Source organism: Notolepis coatsorum (genome assembly GCF_963971535.1).
Source record: "Notolepis coatsorum genome assembly, chromosome: 2".
NCBI classification, from domain to species: Eukaryota; Metazoa; Chordata; class Actinopteri; order Aulopiformes; family Paralepididae; genus Notolepis; species Notolepis coatsorum.
In genome coordinates, this window is record NC_140166.1 from 142739871 (window position 1) to 142765886 (window position 26016).

General features: G+C 43.8%; 1 protein-coding gene across 1 annotated transcript in view; it reads right to left on the minus strand.

Moving 5' to 3' along the window:
* Window positions 1–26016, minus strand: part of LOC311224265 (TGF-beta receptor type-2-like) — a 119984-nt gene that overhangs the window by 91478 nt on the left and 2490 nt on the right. The gene's annotated exons all lie outside the window — the stretch shown is intronic.

The window sequence follows — 26016 nt, forward strand, 5'->3', positions numbered from 1 at the left end:
TGGCTGTGAACTTGGGCAATAAAAGGTCAGCGTAATAATAGTGAACATCAACCGCAGCTATGAATAGGACTTAAACGCACCTCGTCCCCAAAGCACTGGATGCGTTAAGTTACATAATACAAGTGATGTGAGTCATGGCTCCAAATGCTTTGTCTCAAGTGGCCTCATTATGTTTCTATAGTGTTTCTATAGTGTTTCATTGTGTTTCATTATGTTTCTACATTGTTTTATTGTGTTTCTATAGTGTTTAATTTCGTTTCATTATGTTTCTACAGTGTTTCATTATGTTCCTATAGTGTTTCATTATGTTTCTATAGTGTTTCTATGGTGTTTCATTGTGTTTCATTATGTTTCTACAGTGTTTTATTGTGTTTCTATAGTGTTTCATTATGTTTCTATAGTGTTTCATTATGTTTCTATAGTGTTTCATTATGTTTCTATAGTGTTTCTATGGTGTTTCATTGTGTTTCATTATGTTTCTACAGTGTTTTATTGTGTTTCTATAGTGTTTCATTATGTTTCTATAGTGTTTCATTATGTTTCTATAGTGTTTCTATAGTGTCTAGTGTTTCTATAGTATAATGATGCGTGCACCTCATGGTACCAAAGCACCTCAAAGGCGCTAAAAACAAGATTACAAACATCACAAAACAAACTGGTCAGACTACTACTTGACCTTACTCCTAGAACCCACATCACCCCTGCCCACTTTGACTACTATAGGATGGCTTAGAGTAGACGACAGAGTACAGCAACTTGCAATGGGCCTGGTCTACAAGATACACTACACCACTAAGGTACCCATGTATATGTCAAAATACTTCCCAAAGGTCAGTGAATACCACGACCACAACACCAGAGGGAGCTCAACAAATCATGTTAAACCCAGATTCTGCTCAAACAAGGGACTAAAGACGTTTCGCAATTATGCCACATCAATGTGGAACGCCCTACCCAAAGCTGTAAAGGAATGTGAATCCCTACCCACATTCAAAACCGCTCTTAAAGAGCACCTACGGAAGGCTGCAATTCGAAACTGGCCACCGTAAATGTCCAAACCCCCCACCCCCTCCTAATAGACAGTCTCCTCCCCACCGTATGTATATATTCTCTCCCCACCGTATGTATATTTCTCTCCCACCCACCCACCCCCTCCTAATGTACAGTCTCCTCCCCATCATATGTATATACTCTGTCAGGATCTAGGGGTAACAGTACTGTATATTTGCATATTGTATATGTCACAAATGTAACAGTACTATATACTGTACCTGTATGTCATGTATGTCCCTATGCCATAAATGCCATGATGTCATGTATGTTGTGTATGTCATAAATGTCACTATGAATTGAAAATGAGGGACCCTGATGTAAACAAGACAAACGTCTTTCTCTGGTCTGCATCCCCTTAACAATTGTGTGTATTGAGCCATACTATATTGTACCCATTCTGCAATCTGTTAAATAAAGTTTTCATTCATTCATTCATTTCATTATGTTTCTATGGTGTTTCATTGTGTTTCTATAGTGTTTCATTATGTTTCTATAGTGTTTCATTGTGTTTCTATAGTGTTTCATTATGTTTCTATAGTGTTTCATTATGTGTCTATAGTGTAACACTCGCCAGCCTGACGTTGTAAATAAGAAGGTGTTGTTGTTAATTGATCCACATGGTAAAATAAAGCTTAAATTAATAAAAATAATAAAAATTTGAATCTTTTGAGAGGTACGCTTGGGAAACATCTTTGTATGAGTTTAGAATTGTACTGAAACCTGTATCTACTATAAAGGGCCAATCTACCCTGAAACAGAGTAGAGTAGAGTAGAGTAGAGTAGAGTAGAGTAGAGTAGAGTAGAGAGAGAGAGAGAGAGAGAGAGAGAGAGAGAGAGAGAGAGAGAGAGAGAGAGAGAGAGAGAGAGAGAGAGAGAGAGAGAGAGAGAGAGAGAGATTTACATTTAGTCATTTAACTGACGCTTTTATCCAAAGCGACTTACAAGTTCTGTACGACAAGCCATCAGGAAGGAAGGGCACAACTCTATCAGCTGAGCAACAATGTTCATCAACGTGTTGAGTGCTACAGTGTAGGTTAGTTTATTAGGACATGCATGACAAGTGCATGACAGTACGGTTAGTTAGGGTTAGATTTCTTTTTTAATATTTTTTTTTATTCAGATAATGGTTGAAGACGTGCGTCTTTAGTCGACGGCGAAAGATTGGACGTGTTTCGGCTGTCCTAACTGGGGTGGGTAGTTTATTCCACCATTGTGGGGCAAGGACTGAGAATAGGCGACTTCTCTTTGATGACCCTCCCGGAGCTTGGATAGGAGTAGGTCTGAGGCGGCCAGAAGATGCAGAGCGTAGGGGTCTTGAGGGTGTGTAGTTAGAGACCATTGACCGGAGGTAGGCGGGAGAGAGAGAGAGGTTCTTCACAACCTGCCCACTATACCAAGACATCAGAGACATATACTTCCCACAAATTGCAAACACCCAAAGAGACTTTGAAAACATGGACAATAACTCAAAACTCCCATACCTACTGGGAGCAATACAACAACGTGCAAACACAGCAGCAAGATGTGTGAGCTGCTGTGACAAGAAAAGGACATCCAATCGAATACAACCACCATAAAGACTGTCAAGCAAGAAAACAAAAACTCCTTCTGTACTGTAATGATTTCTTCTGATTTCTCTGTTTGATTGTTTTTGTTTTGTTCGGCTTTGGCAATGTAAACGTATGTTTCCCATGTCAATAAAGCCCATTTGAATTTAATTGAGAGAAAGAGAGAGAGAGAGAGAGAGAGAGAGAGAGAGAGAGAGAGAGAGAGAGAGAGAGAGAGAGAGAGAGAGAGAGAGAGAGAGAGAGAGAGAGAGAGAGAGAAATTAAATGGCTTTTGGGATAAGATATGGTGTGTGTGAATGTGTGTGTGTATGTGTGTGTGTGTGTGTGTATGTGTGTGTATGTATGCGTGTGTGTGTGTGTGTGTATGTGTGTGTGTGTGTGTGTGTGTATGCGTGTGTGTGTGTATGTATTCGTGTCCGTTTGTCTGTCCGTCCATCCGTCCGTCCGTCCGTCCGCGCGCGCGCGCGCGCGCGTGCGTGCGTGTGTGTGTGTGTGTGTGCGTGTGGTAAAGTCATGTTTTGGGGTATTTTCAGTATGTACTATATGTGGTTCTGCATGTGTATGTTTTCATGTATGTGGTTAGGTGAGTGACGGATCCTGTGTCTACTCTATTTCTGTCTGTCTGTCTGTCTGTCTGTCTGTCTGTCTGTCTGTCTGTCTGTCTGTCTGTCTGTCTGTCTGTCTGTCTGTGTGTGTGTGTGTGTCTATGTGTGTCTGTGTCTATGTGTGTGTGTGTGTGTGTGTCTATGTCTGTGTGTGTGTGTGTGTGTGTGTGTGTGTGTGTGTGTGTGTGTGTGTGTGTGTGTGTGTGTGTGTGTGTGTGTGTGTGTGTGTGTGTGTGTGTGTGTGTGTGTGTGTGTGCAGGGAAGCTCTGACTCACAGTCCCAACACTCTGACTGGATGCTAATGAGCTGGACTCTCACACTGGCTGCGTGAACAGCATTCCAGGGGACATTTAAGGATAGGTTTCCCGAAGAAACCAGACATGATTTCATGTGAAGGGTAGGTGATGGGTGTGAGAGAACAGGAGCACGTCCAAGTACAGTAGTTCAGTGTTTCAGAACTGTGGATCTAGAGCTCTGATCCAGGCTGTAGTAGTAGTAGGCAAGGACAAATATAAAAAGTCGATATCTGTTAAAGGGGCAAAACTATGGAATAGCTTTGACAAAGAAGTAAAAATGTGTAGTTCACTACAGACTTTTAAGAAATTACTCAAATATAAGGTGATACATAAATATAAAACCTCATTATTATCCTAGTTATATTTTACCCGAGGGGGGGGGGGGGGGGGGGTGGCTCTCTCACGCGTGTGTGTGTTGGCTAAAAATGTTTATATAAATTGTCTTAGATGTAAAAAAAAAGAAAAATTATTAGTGTGTCAGTAGACTACTCTTAGTACATTTTCATTTAATAATTTTTTAAAGCATCTTCATGGTTTAATAATGCAAACATATGTTGCAGGGACTTATTATAATCATCATATTGGCGTGACTGTATGCATCAATTAATGACCTCTTTAAATCTTTCTCTATAGCAATGTCATGGCTGCTATTGACGAGATGACCAAGGCCCGCGACTGCATGGTTGCAAGACAAGTCCAGAAACAGCTGGATGACGTGTTTGGTGTCCGTGTCGGACTGAGTGCGATACGGGGAGTGCGTAGACGTCTTGGCTGGAAATATGGCCAGACAAAATTCTGGCCAATGATTCGGGAAACGAATAAAGAATTACGACTTGCACAAGCTCACCTATGGCGTGACACATGTGAAACGTGGCATGACGTCATTTTCACAGACGAAAGCACTGTGTCACTCGAATATTTAGCTAGACAGTGCTTTTCCAAGAAAGGCCATCGTACTATGGTTAAACCAGCCCCAAAACACCCATTGAAACTGCATGTTTGGGGAGCGATTTCCAGAATGGGCGCAGGCCCTCTGGTAATTTTTGATGGGATAAAGGACAGAGTGTTTTTTGAGGAATCGATCATCAAGTCAGCGGCCGTCCTCTACATACGGGCAACATTTGGGAGACAACACCGATTCTTCCAAGACAATGACCCAAAGCACACGGCTGCATGACTTTGCATTGAAGCAGAGGGGATTAATTGGGTCAAAACGCCAGCTGAATCTCCAGATCTGAACCCCATTGAAATTGTTTGGCACATGCTGAAGGATTTCATTCGGAGAGAGGCGAAACCGCTCACCAAGGATGCTTTGATGGATGCCATCAACTTTTTTTGGGCGAATAAACTCACCATAGAAACGCGCAACAACCTCATAACTGGTTTGACAAAGGTTTTGCCATTAATTATAGAAAATAATGGAGGTCAAAGCGGAAAATAGAATAATGAAAGAAGAATGGGGGACCCTGATGTAAACAAGACCAACGTCTTTCTCTGGTCTGCATCCCCTTAACAATTGTGTGTATTGAGCCGTACTGTATTGTACCCAGCCATCCGCCCACGTATATATACGTGTTTTGAAAAAGCGCGATGTGGACCAGAGCCACGAGTATATACGTGACGAGTAGGGATGGGTACTGAATTCGGTACTTTTGAGGTACCGAACCGAAACACGTCGGTACTACCGAGTATCGAATCAAGTGAGAAACCGAAAAAAAAAAAAAAAAAAAAAACGTTTTTTTTTTTTTTTTTTCTCACGCACAATATATGCTTACCTAGGATTTGACTTGATTCAACAACAAAGCAGTCGGAGCAATGACAAACCGAAAACTGTCAAAATTGTAGTTATTTGAAGTTTGGATATTTTTTTTTACGACTGAGGTAGGTAAATAAAATTTCTTGAGACTAAAGTACCGAAAAAAGGTACCGTTGGGTACCGGTATCGATTCACAGGTACCGGTACCGGTACCGGTATCGGTTCAAATGTGAAAGGTACCCATCCCTAGTGACGAGTTGTTATTGTTTTATTCCATATTTATAACGGATCTTAGGTACCCGATCCACTACCAGCATCTTTTCAGATATTTGATTTTCGAAACATGCAGTACCGGCCATACCCGCTTAGGGGCGCCATCGCTCCACTGAAGTATCAATGTGAATAAAAAAAAATGAAAAAAGTACAATTCTGTGTGCGGATCATAGTTCCTTGATCCCAGCAGAACATCCTCCATCTTGGATTAGTTTAGCGAGCGTTTTTTTCAGCGTGGAATAATGGGATTTATTGTGCATATCGATCTACCAGAATCCGATGAGTGGTGAGGAAATGCTGCCGGCGATCACATGGCCTGACGGTAGGATAATATTACCCCAAATTACAGCTGGATTGGACATTGTTTTATAACGTAACGTGATTGGTCAATGAAAATGCTATATTGAACGCACACTGTATTGCGGATCAATAATAGTAATCGGCGTTCCCCGCCGCCCCCATTTCATCCATAGATGCTCTGTAATAGTCCGGATGCTACGCAGTTTGTTTTATTTCATTCGTATATATACAGCAGAAATGGCGTTTGATATAACGGCGCCAACGTTTAGCCTATTATCTAGCTCCCGGGAAAAAAGCCTAGATGAAAAGTGTGTCATACCTTATATTCACGACGCTATAAAATGACAACCAACCGATGGATTTTTATTTTCTTTAAGCCATTATGAAGGCACGGTTTATGCACTCAAGTGACAATGAGAATGGACAGATAGCAATACTATAAATGATATATAAAGCTCTTTGAAAGTACATTTGTTTACTTTCTGCTGTCCTCTGAGGCCTAAATCCGCGGGCCGTGCCGGTCGTCATAGTGTTAAATACAATTTTCATTCATTCATTCATCACTATTTTATTTCACTGTAAAACATTTTTTTTTATCTATTCTATTCTACTATTTTATTGCACTGCACTATTTTACTCTGTCTATTTTATCTTACTATTTTTATTATTGTCTATTTAAAACTGAATCAAACCATAAACAAGGTGGCCTGTTGGGATGCCCCTCTGTCTACCTGGGGGAAGTTGTTATTGAGATATGAAATGAGGAACAAACAAATAAGACAAATGTCTCAACACTTGAGGAAGCCTAAAGTTCAATACACAGTATATCCCCGCAATGGCCCCTCTGATGCCTGTTTGTTAATTCAAGACTAAATTAAAGTACTGTATTTGAATCAGCTAGTTGACCAAAAGAGCTATGCAAGGCTAAATAATAACGTTTAGATAATAAAAAGTGTGTTTTTTTTCAAGTCAGGTCAAGTCAGCTTTATTTGAACTCTGCAGAGGAAGGATGGCAACATGTTAGGTGTTAATATGATCAACTAGTCTGACTACAGCCCAGACACTATAGGCTATACTATAGGATTATATTCACTCATGCTGTTCCCCATATTGAAGAAAATGGGTAAATAAATATGTATGCAATCTGACTATAACAGGCATTATGAAAACACTTTATTGAGTATATTGTATTGTGTGAGATGACTGAATAAACTACTACTAAAGAAACCTTCAGCTATTGTCATCGTGTGGACATTCAATTCTTTCTGCTATAGACACTAAGAGTGACAGGCAGAACAGAAACATTACAGGAACGGGATGGTCTGGGAAAGTCTTTCCCTCATTCCAGGCAAACAGTGTTGGCCCAGCTGCTTTGCCATTGGGGAAATGCCACCCACAGACCCCTGAGTTGTAGTTTGGGGTGAAACCATCACGCCTGCAAAAAGAAAATAAATTGTATGTAACAGTATGTAATTGTAATTGTATGTGTAGCCTACATTAAAGAGGGGTTTAATTTAATAAAGATAAATGAATGGAAAAGGTTGATTGTGTTTTTATTTTCATAATGGAACCACGTGTTGTGCAAAATCTATCCAAAGATCAAATATTATTTTGTGCACAATGACAGGTACCTTACCATGACCTGTATTTCCCCCAAAAAGGAACACTCAACTTGAGAAACATAGCCTCCTCCTGAGGAGGAAAGAGTTTGTTTGTTATGTAACTTCAATCAAAAATTATTTTATAGGATGAAATAAGAAACGCTATCTTTTAGTAAAAATGTAATCTATTTGTGTTCACTTCTTTTGGTCAGATGATCATGAAAGACTTGAATTAGGAAAAGTACTTTCTTTTTTGCAAATTCTATTGGTAAGGCTTGTAAAATAAACAAGCAATAAACAACAAAAAGACAGTGTTTTGTTTATGTGAAATGGAGTTTGTATCACTGTTCATTACTGTTCACCATTGCAATGATTGTAGCCTATGTAGTGGCTGAGCACCTCTGATGGATGCTACTGAAATCAAATTAAATCAATCCATTGATTGTGTTAAAACTGAAGTGAGGCTGACGACACAAGGTTGATTGCATTGACTTTAAAGCTTGGCGTTCAGAACGAGGGGGGAAATTAGATTATAATAAGTCCCTGCAACATATGTTTGCATTATTAAACCATGAAGATGCTTTAAAAAATAATTAAATGATAATGTTACGCCAGTGTTGAAAAGCCTTGAGGTCGCATTCAAGTTTCGAGGGACCATAACGTTAACTTGACAGCAATGTGGATATGCTTTATTTGAGCAGTTGCTACTGTAATGTTACCTTAGTTGATTGTCGTTCTGACATAACTGCAGTAAACAAACTAACGTTAAACCTAAGTTAACTTACCAGTAAATTCAGTACAGCAACAGACAGCTGAAATCCACAAGACAGCGTGATTACAATAATCCACGGTCCAGTTACCATTCCCCCCAACCAGAGCCTAACTAGAGCCACAGTCTGCGAATCAGAGGCGCACACACACACACACACACACACACACACACACACACACACACACACACACACACACACACACAGAACGATAGTTCCCTCTCTCCACGTGTAACTCGACTCCCCCTACTGGTTGAACCAGGCAGTGCTGCGTCACCTCCCGTCAACTCGCCTCACATAGCGTCACCAAGCTTGGTGCCGGCGGGAGAGGTTTGATTTTCCAGTGCTCCATCTGTATAACATAGCTGTGTTCAAATAGTGACAAAGGGAAAAAGAAAAAAGAAAAACATATATATATATATTCTTTTTTCTAAGTATTTAAAAAAAAACATAAATAAATGTGTATACGTTTTGTACATAAAACTATGAAACTCAAGTTCAAGTTCAAGTTCTTTAATAGTTGTCATACAGAAGTACAGAATACTTTCATACAAAATGCTTCTTACTGTTACGCTCCAGAGACTGTGCTAGACAAGATAGTATCAAATAACATAATAACATAATATAGCATGAATTTAGAAGAAGAGAATGAGGTCACAGTGTTCGGTATAGACATATGTACAATGTTCTGAGTTACCATATAATATACAATACACAATACTATGCAGTGTACTAATGTACAGTACTATCTAGTGCAAAGCAGAAATGGGATGAGGTACAATTTTAGGTACAATTTACAGTAAGGTGTACGAGTTGTAGTGCAATCCTTCGTCCATAAATATAAAGTGTGGGGAGTGGGTGCTACAGTGTGTTTGTTTAAAGTGGGTGTGTGCTATTACTGCTATAAAGTGTGTGGAGTGGGTGCTACAGTGTGTTTGTTTAAAGTGAGTGTGTGCGTGTGGATGTGTGTGCTATGTGCGTTTGGTGGTTGTTGTTGTGTAGTGTTCATTCATTGTTCGTTTAGCAGCCTGATGGCCTGGGGATAGAAGCTACTTCTGAGTCTTTCTGTGCTCGCCTTGAGACTCCGGTATCGCTTGCCTGACCGCAGCAGTTCAAAGAGGCAGTTGTTCGGGTGACTGGAGTCTTTAATGATTCTCTTAGCCTTGCCCTTGCAACGCTTGTAGTAAATGTTCTGGAGGGTGGGGAGCCCCCCTCCAATTGTGCATTCGGCTGCACGTGTCACTCTTTGTAGTCTGCTTCGGTCTTTTGCAGTGCTATTCCCAAACCAGGAGGTGATGTTGCCGGTCAAGATGCTCTCTATTGTACATGAGTAGAAGTTCTTAAGGATCTTCTGGCTGACTTGGAACTTCCTTAGGCGCCTGAGGAAGTAGAGGCGTTGTCGTGCCTTCTTCACCACACTGTTAATGTGTGTGGTCCATGTCAAGTCCTCGGATATGTAGGCTCCGAGGTACTTGAAGCTGTTGACTCTCTCAACCGGTGCCCCGTCGATGCTGAGGGGGCTGTAGTCCTTGACCCCCGACCTCCTGAAGTCCACAATCATCTCCTTTGTTTTGCTGACGTTCAGGGAGAGGCTGTTTTCCTGGCACCATCCCGCCAGGACCTTGACCTCTTCCAGGTAGGCCCTCTCGTCGTTGGCAGAGATCAGGCCCACCACCACTGTGTCGTCAGCAAATTTGACGATTGTATTGCTACTCCGCTGAGCCACACAGTCGTGTGTGTACAGGGAGTAGAGGAGGGGACTCAGAACACAGCCCTGGGGGGCCCCTATGTTGAGGGTGATGGATGAGGAGGTGCAGTTGCCTGCTCTCACCACCTGGGGTCTGCCAGTCAGGAAGTCCAAGACCCACTGGCAGAGGTCATAGCCCAAGCCCAGGTCCCTGAGCTTGGCTAGGTAACTTTGTAACCTTTGCTAAATGATCTACTGAATTATGTTTTTTTTGTGTGTAAATAGTGTAATGTAAAAAGGGTAGGCAATTATAAGCCTCGGCTTCAGCCTACACCTTTTCGGTAATTTAATTTGTTTAGGTTTTTTTTATTACTTCTACTACTATGCTTAAAAAAAAAAAAAAAAAAAAAAAACAGAAATAAAATCATTCATTCATTCATTCAACCAGCCTTAGAGCTCTGAGCCAGGCTGTAGTCTCTGAACCTTAGAGCTCTGAGCCAGGCTGTAGTCTCTGAACCAGCCTTAGAGCTCTGAGCCAGGCTGTAGTCTCTGAACCAGCCTTAGAGCTCTGAGCCAGGCTGTAGTCTCTGAACCTTAGAGCTCTGAGCCAGGCTGTAGTCTCTGAACCAGCCTTAGAGCTCTGAGCCAGGCTGTAGTCTCTGAACCAGCCTTAGAGCTCTGAGCCAGGCTGTAGTCTCTGAACCAGCATTAGAGCTCTGAGCCAGGCTGTAGTCTCTGAGCCAGCCTTAGAGCTCTGAGCCAGGCTGTAGTCTCGGAACCTTAGAGCTCTGAGCCAGGCTGTAGTCTCTGAACCAGCTTTAGAGCTCTGAGCCAGGCTGTAGTCTCTGAGCCAGCCTTAGAGCTCTGAGCCAGGCTGTAGTCTCTGAACCAGCCTTAGAGCTCTGAGCCAGGCTGTAGTCTCTGAACCAGCTTTAGAGCTCTGAGCCAGGCTGTAGTCTCGGAACCAGCTTTAGAGCTCTGAGCCAGGCTGTAGTCTCTGAACCAGCCTTAGAGCTCTGAGCCAGGCTGTAGTCTCTGAACCTTAGAGCTCTGAGCCAGGCTGTAGGAGCTGAACCAGCCTTAGAGCTCTCTTTTTAAAGGTGACATGCATTATAAATGTCTTTTTTCAGTGTCTAGCATTGTATTATAGTAATAGGAGTTAGTATCAATGTGTCTGTGTCTCTAAATACCATATTGGCGGATTGCCGTCATTCAGGTCATTCATTTCCTGCTCCATTTAATCAGGTCGTTCTGATTTGACTCGCATGGTGACGTCACGTTGCGCTGGGGAAGCGGATAGTGATCCGATTGGCTATGTGGTTGGAGCCAATGCCCGCCCACAATCTACCTAGAGCAGACCAAAGAAGTGCAGTGACTTAGTGTAGCCGGTGTGATCTTACTGCGTTGTGTATTTTCGATTCGACCCCTGTTAAGGGATCGCCCTGAGTGGGAGTTGAACCCTGGTCTCTCTGCACCGGGGCCTGCACAGACCTTTGCGCTGGGAAGGATATCCCTTCTAAGCGCTCAGTTTGGATGCCTCTGGGGAGTGAGTTTACTTGCAGTACCGCTTAACGTCCACAGCCACTTCACTACTTGTACCTCGTGACTGTGGATAGACTGCGGTACCTCCGTTACACTCACCCCCCTAAACTCACTCCACCCAGGGCATCCGGGTCTAGCGGCACCACGTGTAGCCGGCGTGATCTTAACTGCGTTGTGTTTTGTCGATTCAACCCCTGTTAAGGGATCGCCCTGAGTGGGAGTTGAACCCCGGTCTCTCTGCACCGGGGCCGACATCACAGACCGCTGCGCCAAGAGAGGATATCCCTACTAACTAACCACGTCTATCCTGCCTCCGAGGATCTCTACTCCACCCAAGGCACCACTGTAACAGTCCAACACTGAACCTGCCACTTCGACCATGCCTTGAGTGGGATTCGAACCCCGGTCTCCCGCACCGGGGGCAACATCACAGACCTTTGCGCTGGGAAGGATATCCCTTCTAAGTGCTCAGTTTGGATGCCTCTGGAGAGTGAGTTTACTTGCAGTACCGCTTAACGTTCACAGCCACTTCACTTACTGTACCTCGTGACTGTGGATAGACTGCGGTACCTCCGTTACATTAGCCTAACGTAAATAATATGAGCAAAACACATTTACATTTAGTCATTTAGCTGACGCTTTTATCCAAAGCGACTTACAAACACGCAGGCCATGTGCTGTTCCTGGCTGCAAAGCTGCTAATACGTATTTGCACATTTTTCCAGAGGATATTGGACCAAGTTCGTTTTTGGATTTTTGCAAAGACGAGGGACTTTATGCTTCCGTGATTTCCTGGCTGTTGCTAAAGAAGAAGGGACCTAGCCTGTAAGTCTTTGAGACCGAAAGAAAGCATCAAATCAGTAAGTACATACAGTACGTCGTAATTAGTTAATTAGCAGTAGGACCTTGTTCATTCATCCGTTTGTGTATTACGGTACTCTTCCATGTGTGTGCGCCAAGACAGTCTAACGTTAGTGCAAGCACTGTGTGTGTGTGCGTGTGTGTGTGTTTGTTAGATGGACTGAGAGAGCAAGCTAGCTTAGCTTAGCTCTGTGCTTCGTTGTATATATGTAGACCTACTTGTGTGTATTGCGAATGAATGATTATGTTCCTAACTAACGTCGTTAGTACAAGTGCCGTGTGTGTGTGTGTGTGTGTGTGTGTGTGTGTCTGTGTGTGTTAGACGGATTGGGAGAGCAATCTTATTCTTCCGGGCATTTGTTTTCCCAAAATCGTATGGCATGGGTACCTGCTTCGGTGTCATCCCTTTGTGGATTGTATTGTATCGAAAACGTATGCTTGAGCCATATTTGTTTGTGTATTAGGTTCACTTTGGCGTTAGTAGAGTAGTATGGCCACAACTATTTGGTGGGTGGCTGTCACTCAAAGCATTCTGCTAGTATGGGCGGAGCCCATCCAAAAATAGCCTGAAATCCTGAGGCTGGAAAATGATGCTTTTGAGTACTTGATAAAAAATATAAAACAATGCATTTAAAAAAATACAAAAAAATAACTTACAGATGTGTTCAATAGACTCACAGGAATTGTGTAAAGTTGCCCAAATAGTGCTAGGAATAGCAATGCCGGTCCCCTTTAAGCACTTCAAGGACCTTGTGAGAACCCTACACCCCTAATGGGACCCGTTCAAAATCCTGTCAAAACCTGTCAATGTTTGTCAAAGATTTGGTGTTTTTTACACAAACAAGCTGAGAAATGCTCAATTCCTTCCCACTCCCAGACGTTTGAAATTTATTCAAGTCCTACAGTGTGATTCCCAGGCCTGTGCCACACCTGCCCTATACCTAACAAACAACACAGGTAACGGCCAACAGGTGAACCATGACGTCACGTCTGGTGCTCGATAGCTTTACAATGATGTTTACGAGATACGGTGCTGATAAGAGACTGCTCCAGGTGTTAAGAGGGTTTCATTTCCCATCATCAGGCATCACCCAGACATCAGAAACCTGTCGACCCTGAACACCTCATTTACATTTAGTCATTTAACAGACGCTTTTATCCAAAGCGACTTACAAGTTCTGTACGACAAGTTATGCAAGTAAAACACATGAATGATGTCATCCTCACCTCGACCGTGATTCATACACACTGGATGTAGATACGGTGCTTTGAGAATAAACCAGACCCTGTTAAACTGTGGTTCAGCACACAACAACAACAGATACTGTTAAACTGTGGTTTAACACACAACAACAGATCCTGTTAAACTGTGGTTTAACACACAACAACAGATCCTGTTAAACTGTGGTTTAACACACAACAACAGATCCTGTTAAACTGTGGTTCAGCACACAACAACAACAGATACTGTTAAACTGTGGTTTAACACACAACAACAGATCCTGTTAAACTGTGGTTTAACACACAACAACAGATCCTGTTAAACTGTGGTTTGACACACAACAACAGATCCTGTTAAACTGTGGTTTGACACACAACAGATCCTGTTAAACTGTGGTTTAACACACAACAGATCCTGTTAAACTGTGGTTCAACACACAACAACAGATCCTGTTAAACTGTGGTTTAACACACAACAGATACTGTTAAACTATGGTTCAATCTGGCGGGTAAATCTGCAGAGTCGATCGGGGATCTTGATCCGTTCATTAATATGGAATAAAACAATAACAACTTGCCACGAGTTAACTCGTGGCTCTGGTCCACAACGGGTGGAATCGAAACCACTCAGGGGCAGTGGTATAGACCCATCCTAACCACTCAGGGGCAGTGGTAGGGATGAGTCTCCACTCAGGGGCAATACCCGTTGATTTTAATGGTCCATTCTATTAAAAAGAATAACTGAAACTGAAATCTCTCTCTCTCTCTCTCTCTCTCTCTCTCTCTCTCTCTCTCTCTCTCTCTCTCTCTGCACGTACTGTGGGGAGACAGTATGCACACCTCTACTCCTCCCTCTAGCTCTGCTCTCTCCACAGACTGAAATGCACACAAAAAATGCCCTCTTTATTTCCATCTCTTGTCTCCCGACTTGTTCCCTGTTTTTTTTTAATCATCAAAACGGGGCCTGGCGAAAAATAGTTGCCATCACGAGGGATATATCATTCATCTTCAGAGGCGCTGAAATAGCCCGTGACCACGGCCACGAGGGACCGTGTCCACACGGAAATATCAACCGAATGCTTTCTAAGAGAATCCATATCAATGATGAATGAATGAATGAATTTTATTTGTATAGCGCTTTTCCAAACAAAGTTACAAAGTGCTTTACAGACATGTTTAAAGACAGCAAACAGCAGCAAATGATGAACTAATGATGAATTAGTTCTGCCGTGATCTTACTCATCAAATGAGATTAGGTTGAGGTTAAGGTTGATTAGGTTGAGGTTAAGGTTGATTAGGTTGAGGTTAAGCAAGACAAGAGGGAGTGGATAAAGTTAGGTTTTAATCCACATTTACAAAGAAAGCACTGTTTACTATTTCCGCTTCATCCTGATCCTGTCCAGTTCACAAGCTCAGCAGCAGATGTGTAACTGACACTGTCTGTCGGGCAGTTTTTACTGGACCCCGGAGGCTGGCTTTACGAGTTCCTGATCAGAAGCAACTGGTGCTCTGTAGAGATCCGAGCCTACGTTTGAAAATCCACGCTCTGGTTTTCTTTTCACATCATTATGATTAATGTCATCGCCGTCCTGCAGGTATTTTGTGTCTCCAGAGTTTTGATATGTATTTTCTCCTGATAACTGGCCTTCTCTCCAGAGTTTTGTTATGTATTTTCTCCTGATAGCTGGCCTTCTCTCCAGAGTGGAAACTGCTTCAGCAGAAGCCAAGCTATCACTCATGCAGTGAATCAACCGATTCTTCTTCAAACTCCTGAACCATTAACTGTTTGAATACACAGTGTCTCTGTACAGGACACTGATGAGGTCTCTCTCTACAGGACACTGATGTGGACTGTCTCTATACAGGACACTGATGAGGTCTCTCTCTACAGGACACTGATGTGGACTGTCTCTATACAGGACACTGATGAGGTCTCTCTCTACAGGACACTGATGAGGTCTCTCTATACAGGACACTGATGAGGTCTCTCTATACAGGACACTGATAACTGTCTCTCTACAGGACACTGATGAGGTATCTCTACAGGACACTGATGAGGTATCTCTATACAGGACATTGATGAGGTCTCTCTACAGGACACTGATGAGGTCTCTCTCTACAGGACACTGATGAGGACTGTCTATAGAGGACACTGGTGAGGTCTCTCGCTACATGACACTGATGAGGTCTCTCTCTACAGGACACTGATGAGGACTGTCTATAGAGGACACTGATGAGGTCTCTCTCTACAGGACACTGATGAGGTCTCTCTATAGGACACTGATGATGTCTCTCTATACAGGCCACTGATGATGTCTCTCTACAGGACACTGATGAGGTATCTCTATACAGGACACTGATGAGGTCTCTCTACAGGACACTGATGAGGTATCTCTCTACAGGACACTGATGAGGTCTCTCTACAGGACACTGATGAGGTATCTCTATACAGGACACTGATGAGGTCTCTCTACAGGACACTGATGAGGTCTCTCTCTACAGGACACTGACGAGGTCTCTCTACAGGACACTGATGACTGTCTCTCTACAGGACACTGATGAGGTCTCTCTCTACAGGACACTGATGAGGACTGTCTATAGAGGACACTGATGAGGTCTCTCTACAGGACACTGATGAGGTCTCTCTCTACAGGACACTGACGAGGTCTCTCTACAGGACACTGATGATGACTGTCTCTCTACAGGACACTGATGATGACTGTCTCTCTACAGGACACTGATGATTACTGTCTCTCTCTACAGGACACTGATGAGGTCTCTCTACAGGACACTGATGAGGTCTCTCTCTACAGGACACTGATGAGGACTGTCTATAGAGGACACTGGTGAGGTCTCTCGCTACATGACACTGATGAGGTCTCTCTCTACAGGACACTGATGAGGACTGTCTATAGAGGACACTGATGAGGTCTCTCTCTACAGGACACTGATGAGGTCTCTCTATAGAGGACACTGATGAGGTCTCTCTCTACAGTACACTGATGAGGTCTCTCTATACAGGACACTGATGAGGTCTCTCTACAGGACACTGATGAGGTCTCTCTCTACAGGACACTGATGAGGACTGTCTATAGAGGACACTGATGAGGTCTCTCTCTACAGGACACTGATGAGGTCTCTCTCTACAGGACACTGATGAGGTCTCTCTCTACAGGACACTGATGAGGTCTCTCTCTACAGGACACTGATGAGGTCTCTCTACAGGACACTGATGAGGTCTCTCTCTACAGGACACTGATGAGGACTGTCTATAGAGGACACTGATGAGGTCTCTGTACAGGACACTGATGAGGTTTCTCTCTACAGGACACTGATGAGGTCTCTCTCTACAGGACACTGATGAGGTCTCTCTACAGGACACTGATGAGGTCTCTCTCTACAGGACACTGATGAGGTCTCTCTACAGGACACTGATGAGGTCTCTCTCTACAGGACACTGATGAGTTCTCTCTACAGGACACTGATGAGGACTGTCTATAGAGGACACTGATGAGGTCTCTCTCTACAGTACACTGATGAGGTCTCTCTCTACAGGACACTGATGAGGTCTCTCTACAGGACACTGATGAGGTCTCTCTCTACAGGACACTGATGAGGACTGTCTACAGAGGACACTGATGAGGACTGTCTATAGAGGACACTGATGAGGTGTCTCTCTACAGGACACTGATGAGGTCTCTCTCTACAGGACACTGATGAGGTCTCTCTCTACAGGACACTGATGAGGTCTCTCTACAGGACACTGATGAGGTCTCTCTCTACAGGACACTGATGAGGACTGTCTATAGAGGACACTGATGAGGTCTCTGTACAGGACACTGATGAGGTCTCTCTCTACAGGACACTGATGAGGTCTCTCTCTACAGGACACTGGTGAGGTCTCTCTACAGGACACTGATGAGGTCTCTCTCTACAGGACACTGATAAGTTCTCTGTACAGGACACTGATGAGGTCTCACTCTACAGGACACTGATGAGGACTGTCTATAGAGGACACTGATGAGGTCTCTCTCTACAGGACACTGATGAGTTCTCTGTACAGGACACTGATGAGGTCTCTCTCTACAGGACACTGATGAGTTCTCTGTACAGGACACTGATGAGGACTGTCTCTATAGAGGACACTGATGAGTTTTCTGTACAGGACACTGATGAGGTATCTCTCTACAGGACACTGATGAGGACTGTCTCTCAGACCAGCAGGCCAGCAGACCAGCAGATCTTTCAATATTGTAGGTTCAAATTGAGTCTGATTTGTGACCCTAGCCACGCCCCCACCCGAGCCACGCCCCCGGCCGAGCCACGCCCCCCACCCGAGCCATGCCCCCATCGTTGAATTTCTAGAAAAGAAGACATGATATGATATGAAGGGTGGATAAAAATACCCTCCTGAGCTGCGCTCATGGCTGTAACAACATCAACAACAACAATAACAACAACAACACGTGTTCTTATCTGCTGCGCTGACATCTGGTTGTGCTGGTGTTCACGGCTGTTCTGAGCAGAGTGACGCGCTGTGACCACAGAGTGAGAGGAGTGACCACAGAGTGAGAGGAGGAGTGACCACAGAGTGAGATGAGTGACCACAGAGTGAGAGGAGTGACCACAGAGTGAGAGGAGGAGTGAGCACAGAGTGAGAGGAGTGAACACAGAGTGAGAGGAGGAGTGACCACAGAGTGAGATGAGTGACCACAGAGTGAGAGGAGTGACCACAGAGTGAGAGGAGGAGTGAGCACAGAGTGAGAGGAGTGACCACAGAGTGAGAGGAGGAGTGACCAGAGAGTGAGAGGAGTGACCACAGAGTGAGAGGAGTGACCACAGAGTGAGAGGAGTGACCACAGAGTGAGAGGAGTGACCACAGAGTGAGAGGAGTGACCAGAGTGAGAGGAGTGACCACATAGTGAGAGGAGTGACCACAGAGTGAGAGGAGTGAACACAGAGTGAGGGGAGGAGTGACCACATAGTGAGGAGTGACCAGAGAGTGAGAGGAGTGACCAGAGAGTGAGAGGAGTGACCACAGCATGAGAGGAGTGACCACAGAGTGAGAGGAGGAGTGACCAGAGAGTGAGAGGAGTGACCACAGAGTGAGAGGAGTGAACACAGAGTGAGAGGAGTGACCAGAGAGTGAGAGGAGTGAACACAGAGTGAGAGGAGGAGTGACCACAGAGTGAGAGGAGTGACCAGAGAGTGAGAGGAGTGAACACAGAGTGAGAGGAGTGACCAGAGAGTGAGAGGAGGAGTGAACACAGAGTGAGAGGAGTGAACACAGAGTGAGAGGAGTGAGCACAGAGTGAGAGGAGTGACCACAGAGTGAGAGGAGGAGTGACCAGAGAGTGAGAGGAGTGACCACAGAGTGAGAGGAGTGAGAACACAGAGTGAGAGGAGGAGTGACCACAGAGTGAGAAGAGTGACCAGAGAGTGAGAGGAGGAGTGACCACAGAGTGAGAGGAGGAGTGACCACAGAGTGAGAGGAGTGAACACAGAGTGAGAGGAGTGACCACAGAGTGAGAGGAGTGACCAGAGAGTGAGAGGAGGAGTGAACACAGAGTGAGAGGAGGAGTGACCACAGAGTGAGAGGAGTGACCACAGAGTGAGAGGAGTGACCAGAGAGTGAGAGGAGGAGTGACCACAGAGTGAGAGGAGTGAACACAGAGTGAGAGGAGTGATCACAGAGTGAGAGGAGTGATCACAGAGTGAGAGGAGTGACCACAGAGTGAGAGGAGTGACCACAGAGTGAGAGGAGTGACCACAGAGTGAGAGGAGTGACCACAGAGTGAGAGGAGGAGTGACCACAGAGTGAGAGGAGTGACCAGAGAGTGAGAAGAGGAGTGACCACAGAGTGAGGGGAGGAGTGACCACAGAGTGAGAGGAGTGACCACAGAGTGAGAGGAGGAGTGACCACAGAGTGAGAGGAGTGACCACAGAGTGAGAGGAGTGACCACAGAGTGAGAGGAGTGACCACATAGTGAGAGGAGTGACCAGAGAGTGAGAGGAGGAGTGACCACATAGTGAGAGGAGTGAACACAGAGTGAGAGGAGTGAACACAGAGTGAGAGGAGGAGTGACCACAGAGTGAGAGGAGTGAACACAGAGTGAGAGGAGTGACCAGAGAGTGAGAGGAGGAGTGAGCACAGAGTGAGAGGAGTGACCACAGAGTGAGAGGAGTGACCACATAGTGAGAGGAGTGAACAGAGTGAGAGGCTGAATAAATCATCACAACATGGAGGAGACCAATGGTATGAATGAAAACACAAACACACACACACACTTCAGGAGTATCTCAAGCTATAAAACACTCCTGCACTGTTCCAGGCACGTCATCAGAATGCAATGCTGGAGAACAGCTATGTGAGACGTTGGTGGTGGAAGAAGGCCTGGCGCTGGTCCAATAAACAAACATCGACTTCCTGCTGCAAGCATCCTGACCACCACCCTTACCACCAGGCCTGTGTGTGTCTGTGTGTGTGTTGGAGGTAGATAATAATTAAGATAATAAGTATGATTTTGAATGCATGCATCCATTATGAAAGGCAAATTGTGTAGAGAGGGGGAGAGAGAGAGAGAGAGAGAGAGAGAGAGAGAGAGAGAGAGAGAGAGAGAGAGAGTAGAGAGAGAGGGAGGGAGGGAGGGAGAGAGAGAGAGAGAGTAGAGAGAGAGAGAGAGAGTAGAGAGAGAGAGAGAGAGAGAGAGAGAGAGAGAGAGAGAGAGAGAGAGAGAGAGATATTCTAACCCATATAATAGAATATAATGGAATCAAGTAAACTCGGGTGCTTTGAGTGATTGAGGGGAATTTAGTTGTCCTTACGACCATAACACTTTACATGTTGACCATAGATCTTAGACATATAGATAGATAACATATAGATAACATATAACTGTTAGATAACATATAGATAACATATAGGATGATAGATACATATAGGCAGATAGATAACATATAGATAACATATAGAAAGATAGATAACATATAGGAAGATAGATAACATATAGATAACATATAGGAAGATAGATAACATATAGATAACATATAGGAAGATAGATAACATATAGATAACATATAGGAAGATAGATAACATATAGATAACATATAGGAAGATAGATAACATATAGATAACATATAGGAAGATAGATAACATATAGATAACATATATGAAGATAAATAACATAGATAACATATGAAGATAGATAACATATAGGAAGATAGATAACATACCTCTTTGTTAAATGCCTCTCATTAGGAGTAAACAATGTTATTACAGGGTTCAACTTCCACCACGCAGGCGACCACATGTTGTTCACCACAGACCACAGTGTTTACATCAACCGGGAGGTTCTGGTGGAGTTGAGAATCTGAGATCCATCTCGGAGGCTCTCCTTCACTCTTCTGACAAATGTATTTTATTTTCTACAATGTGAGTCTGAGTGGGTTTTGTGCTGCTGTTTCATTTTCACGGCACGAGTCAGATATTCACTTAAACAACGATCTCTTCTATCTATGTTTGCTGTGTCCTTCATCTGGTCTTCCTTTGGTGATGTACTGTATCTTCTGTATTTTTACCATATCTGAACTGGTTACAGTAGAGAATGCCTTTTATATGCAAAGCGTAGCAGGACATCTCTGAGCAGGTTAGGTGTCTGTGTTTTACTATCTCTGAGCAGGTTACAGAGAGCTGTTCTCTGTGTGTGTTTTACTATCTCTGAGCAGGTTACAGAGAGCTGTTCTCTGTGTGTGTTTTACTATCTCTGAGCCGGTTACAGAGAGCTGTTCTCTGTGTGTGTTTTACTATCTCTGAGCAGGTCACAGAGAGCTGTTCTCTGTGTGTGTTTTACTATCTCTGAGCAGGTTACAGAGAGCTGTTCTCTCTGTGTGTGTTTTACTATCTCTGAGCAGGTTACAGAGAGCTGTTCTCTCTGTGTTTTACTATCTCTGAGCAGGTTACAGAGAGGTGTCTGTGTTTACTATCTCTGAGCAGGTTACAGAGAGCTGTTCTCTCTGTGTGTGTTTTACTATCTCTGAGCAGGTTACAGAGAGCTGTTCTCTCTGTGTTTTACTATCTCTGAGCAGGTTACAGAGAGGTGTCTGTGTTTACTATCTCTGAGCAGGTTACAGAGAGCTGTTCTCTCTTGTGTGTTTTACTATCTCTGAGCAGGTTACAGAGAGCTGTTCTCTCTGTGTGTTTTACTATCTCTGAGCAGGTTACAGAGAGCTGTTCTCTGTGTGTGTTTTACTATCTCTGAGCTGTTCTCTGTGTGTTTTACTATCTCTGAGCTGCTCTCTGTGTGTTTTACTATCTCTGAGCTGCTCTCTGTGTGTTTTACTATCTCTGAGCAGGTTACAGAGAGCTGTTCTGTGTGTTTTACTATCTCTGAGCTGCTCTCTGTGTGTTTTACTATCTCTGAGCTGCTCTCTGTGTGTTTTACTATCTCTGAGCTGCTCTCTGTGTGTTTTACTATCTCTGAGCTGCTCTCTGTGTGTTTTACTATCTCTGAGCTGCTCTCTGTGTGTTTTACTATCTCTGACCTGTTCTCTGTGTGTTTTACTATCTCTGAGCTGCTCTCTGTGTGTGTTACTATCTCTGAGCTGCTCTCTGTGTGTTTTACTATCTCTGAGCTGCTCTCTGTGTGTTTTACTATCTCTGAGCTGCTCTCTGTGTGTGTTACTATCTCTGAGCTGCTCTCTGTGTGTGTTACTATCTCTGAGCTCTGTGTGTGTTACTATCTCTGAGTGAGCAGGTCCCAGTGTGTCTCCCAGTAGGGAGGTGTTCTCTCTCTGTAGGCTCTGCTCCCCATGTGTTGGAGATGTTTTCTGCTTTGAGTTAAACACAGACAGGAAACCACATGTCTGAGCTCTCCAGCATGGCCTCACACTGCACTACACACACACACACACACACACACACACATGCACAAGCACACACGCACATGCATGCACACACACACACTGCACTACACACACACACGCACACACGCACATGCACACACACACGCACACACGCATGCACCAGGGCTCCAGACTAACTTTTTTCACCACCGTCCCAGAACCGTCCCGAAATACAATTTTAACCGTCCCAAAGTGAATGTAACCGTCCCAAAAATCAAATGTCGTTTCTTTACTTTGGTTTTGTCGTCTATAGTTGTTATTGCCATAAGAAACACCATTCAAATGATTAGGAAATAGATAATTGTATTTATTTGAAATAATTATTTATTTGAACAATAGACCAACAGGTAACAACGGGTAACAACAAAACAACCAATTGAAAGTTTAAACACCTTTCTTATTTGAATACTGTGAGAGAGAGAGAGAGAGAGAGAGAGAGAGAGAGAGAGAGAGAGAGAGAGAGAGAGAGAGAGAGAGGAGAGAGAGAGAGAGAGAGAGAGAGAGAATCAAGTCTCAGTTGCCTCAGTCTTTGTACTGAGGTCTTCGTGACCTGCAGCCACTGCGCCACCATTTAGTCATGGCTTTCACAGAGTCATAGTCCTGTGCAGGAGGGCCATGAACCCATATCTGCAGGAGGGCCATGAACCGATATCTGCAGGAGGCAGTTGAGCATCTCGTTTTAGTTTTTTTTGTTATTACAAATGTGTGTTTATGGTTGAAAATGTTAGATAAATAAAGATCAAATTAAATCTAACTGAATAAGTTATCACTCTTCTAACAAGAAAGAAAAACGTAGTTTATCTTTAAACTATATAATGTCATTGCGTCCAGAGATTCCACCTTTGATAACTAAATTAATGACACTTGACTAGTAATGAATGTCCCTTAGATCGCGCTGTCCTCCTGGTCGATATTGATAACTGCTGCTAAATTCCAGCGGGCCCTCCTCACTGAATAATATAGATTCATCATGTAGCTGAAGTGAAGTCGTCTATTTCTCCGCGTTCGTTTCGATAAATGTAACGTTATGCCAATGAACTCGCAATGGTAGTAACATTACGTGTTAGTATAGAATCGAATAGAAATCCTTTAATAATCCCGAGGGAAATTCGGCACTACAGAGCAGACTATGTATCGCTCACATTGAACAACAATAAACATTTAGGTCAATAGGACTAAAATAGGAATAACAATATAATAATATTAACAATAAGAATAAAATAGTGTGAACTATGGATTAATCAGTGGCAGTCTGATACGTTAGTCAGTAACGTTAGCTATAATAAGCAGCTATAACTAGAACGCGTCGATAACTCTATACAGTTCCAATAGACTAACATTACACTTCTGTGATTTAAATGTGTCCTCACCTTAGACTCAGGCCCTGGGGTAGTATTGCTGGATGTGGATGCAGTTCCCTGTTGGTCAGTTTGGGTCTGTTCTCCATCTTCTGCTGTGTTCACCCTCTTCAAATAGCGCAGCATGTTTATTGTTTACAGTGCTCGCTTCACTGAGAGGATGCCACAGTGACAGTATAGCGTGTTTTTTTTTAATTTGTTTTACTTTTCGCTGTGTTTTTGTACAGTGGAGAAAGCCTAGGTAAGAGAGATTTCCCTCACCTGTTAATGCGTTTTTATTTTTTGGAGCGAGATTCATTTGGGGTGTGATGCTGTCGCGCTGCTCGACTGGCTGAGGAGAGGTGGGTAGGAGCTTGATGCTGCAGCGCGACTGGCTGAGGAGAGGTGGGTAGGAGCTTGATGCTGCAGCGCGACTGGCTGAGGAGAGGTGGGTAGGAGCTTGATGCTGCAGCGCGACTGGCTGAGGAGAGGTGGGTAGGAGCTTGATGCTGCAGCGCGACTGGCTGAGGAGAGGTGGGTAGGAGCTTGATGCTGGATTAGCGTATCGCTGCCTTGGGAGACGGAGATAGACATTGGATTCGGCTAATCATGCAACGTTTAGACTTGAACTCTCTGAACATAAGTCAGCACGAGACATTCACCATTGACAGCAATATATGCGCGCACTGACAGTCGGCTAATTTACATTTCCTGTGAAAAAAAAGAAAAATCCTCTCCGTCCCGGTTGCGTCCCAAAAAAGATTTCTGTTCGTCCCAAATCAATATTTGATCGTCCCCGGGACGACGGGACATCGTTAGTCTCGAGCCCTGGCATGCACACATTTAAAAATCTTTATTTGAATCCACAGATCATATATCCCACATAGCCTACTGGACCCGTACTGATTCACATATTAACAGAGGTTCAATATACTGGTTTTGAGGACTGATCTCATGTGTACAGAACACACTGTCTCCTCATCCCACTGTCTGTCTACCAGCACGGCTGAGAACAGCTAATCTATCCTAACCTAACCCTAACCTATCTCAACCCTAACCTATCCTAACCCTATCCTAACCCTAACCTATCTCACCCTAACCTATCCCTAACCCTATCCTAACCCTAACCTAACCTATCCTAACCTATCCCAACCCTATCCTAACCCTAACCCATCCCAACCCTATCCCTAACCTATCCTAACCCTATCCTACCCTAACCTATCCTAACCCTATCCTAACCCTAACCTATCCTAACCTATCCTAACCAGTGGAGGCTGCTGACCAAATTCTTTGGTGAAGCAACAAATTATTATATTATATTATATATTAAATTATATTTTTAAAACATCCCCCACTGTGTGTCAGTGGTCAGTGGACACAGATGAAAACATATTAACATTAGGTGACAGCGGACCTGACCAGATGAAAACATATTAGGTGACAGCGCACCTGACCAGATGAAATCATATTAGGTGACAGCGCACCTGACCAGATGAAATCATATTAGGTGACAGCGCACCTGACCAGATCAAAACATATTCGGTGACAGCGCACCTGATCAGATCAAAACATATTAGGTGACAGCGCACCTGACCAGATCAAAACATATTAGGTGAAGGTGACAAGGAAGCCACAGACTCATACCCCCCCGACACTCAACTAACCGCCTCGGACAGTCCTTCATACCAGTGGCCATCAGGCTCCAGTGGCAGGGACTGCTGCCAGACATCGACCTAGAACTAATAGGAACCCAAGTAGGACAATAACACTACCTTATGCATACTGCACCTTATGTGGATACTGTGATACTGTGAATAATGAATAATGTATATTTCTGTTAGTTAGATAGTAAATTATAACACTACCTTATGCATACTGCACCTTATGTGACACTGTGAACATATATTTCAGTTAGTTAGATAGTAAATTATATTGACCTATTTGTTTACACTGCTTGTGTTGTTTCACTACCTGTACCCCCCCCCCCTTCCCCCATGCTGCTATGATGCCTGAATTTCCCCAAGGGGATCAATAAAGGAATATCTTATCTTATCTTAAAAGGAAAGATGAAATTACCTACCTGGGTTCCATCCTATAGAGGCAAATCTTTCCTGTGACAAAATGGGATCCAATGTAATAAAACTAAGTCAACCAACGAACTAGATTCCTGTACCGGATCTCCTCTCTGGTAAACAAGAATACCTTGAAGACTCTAACAGGAGCACTCATTCAAGGGTACTACGAC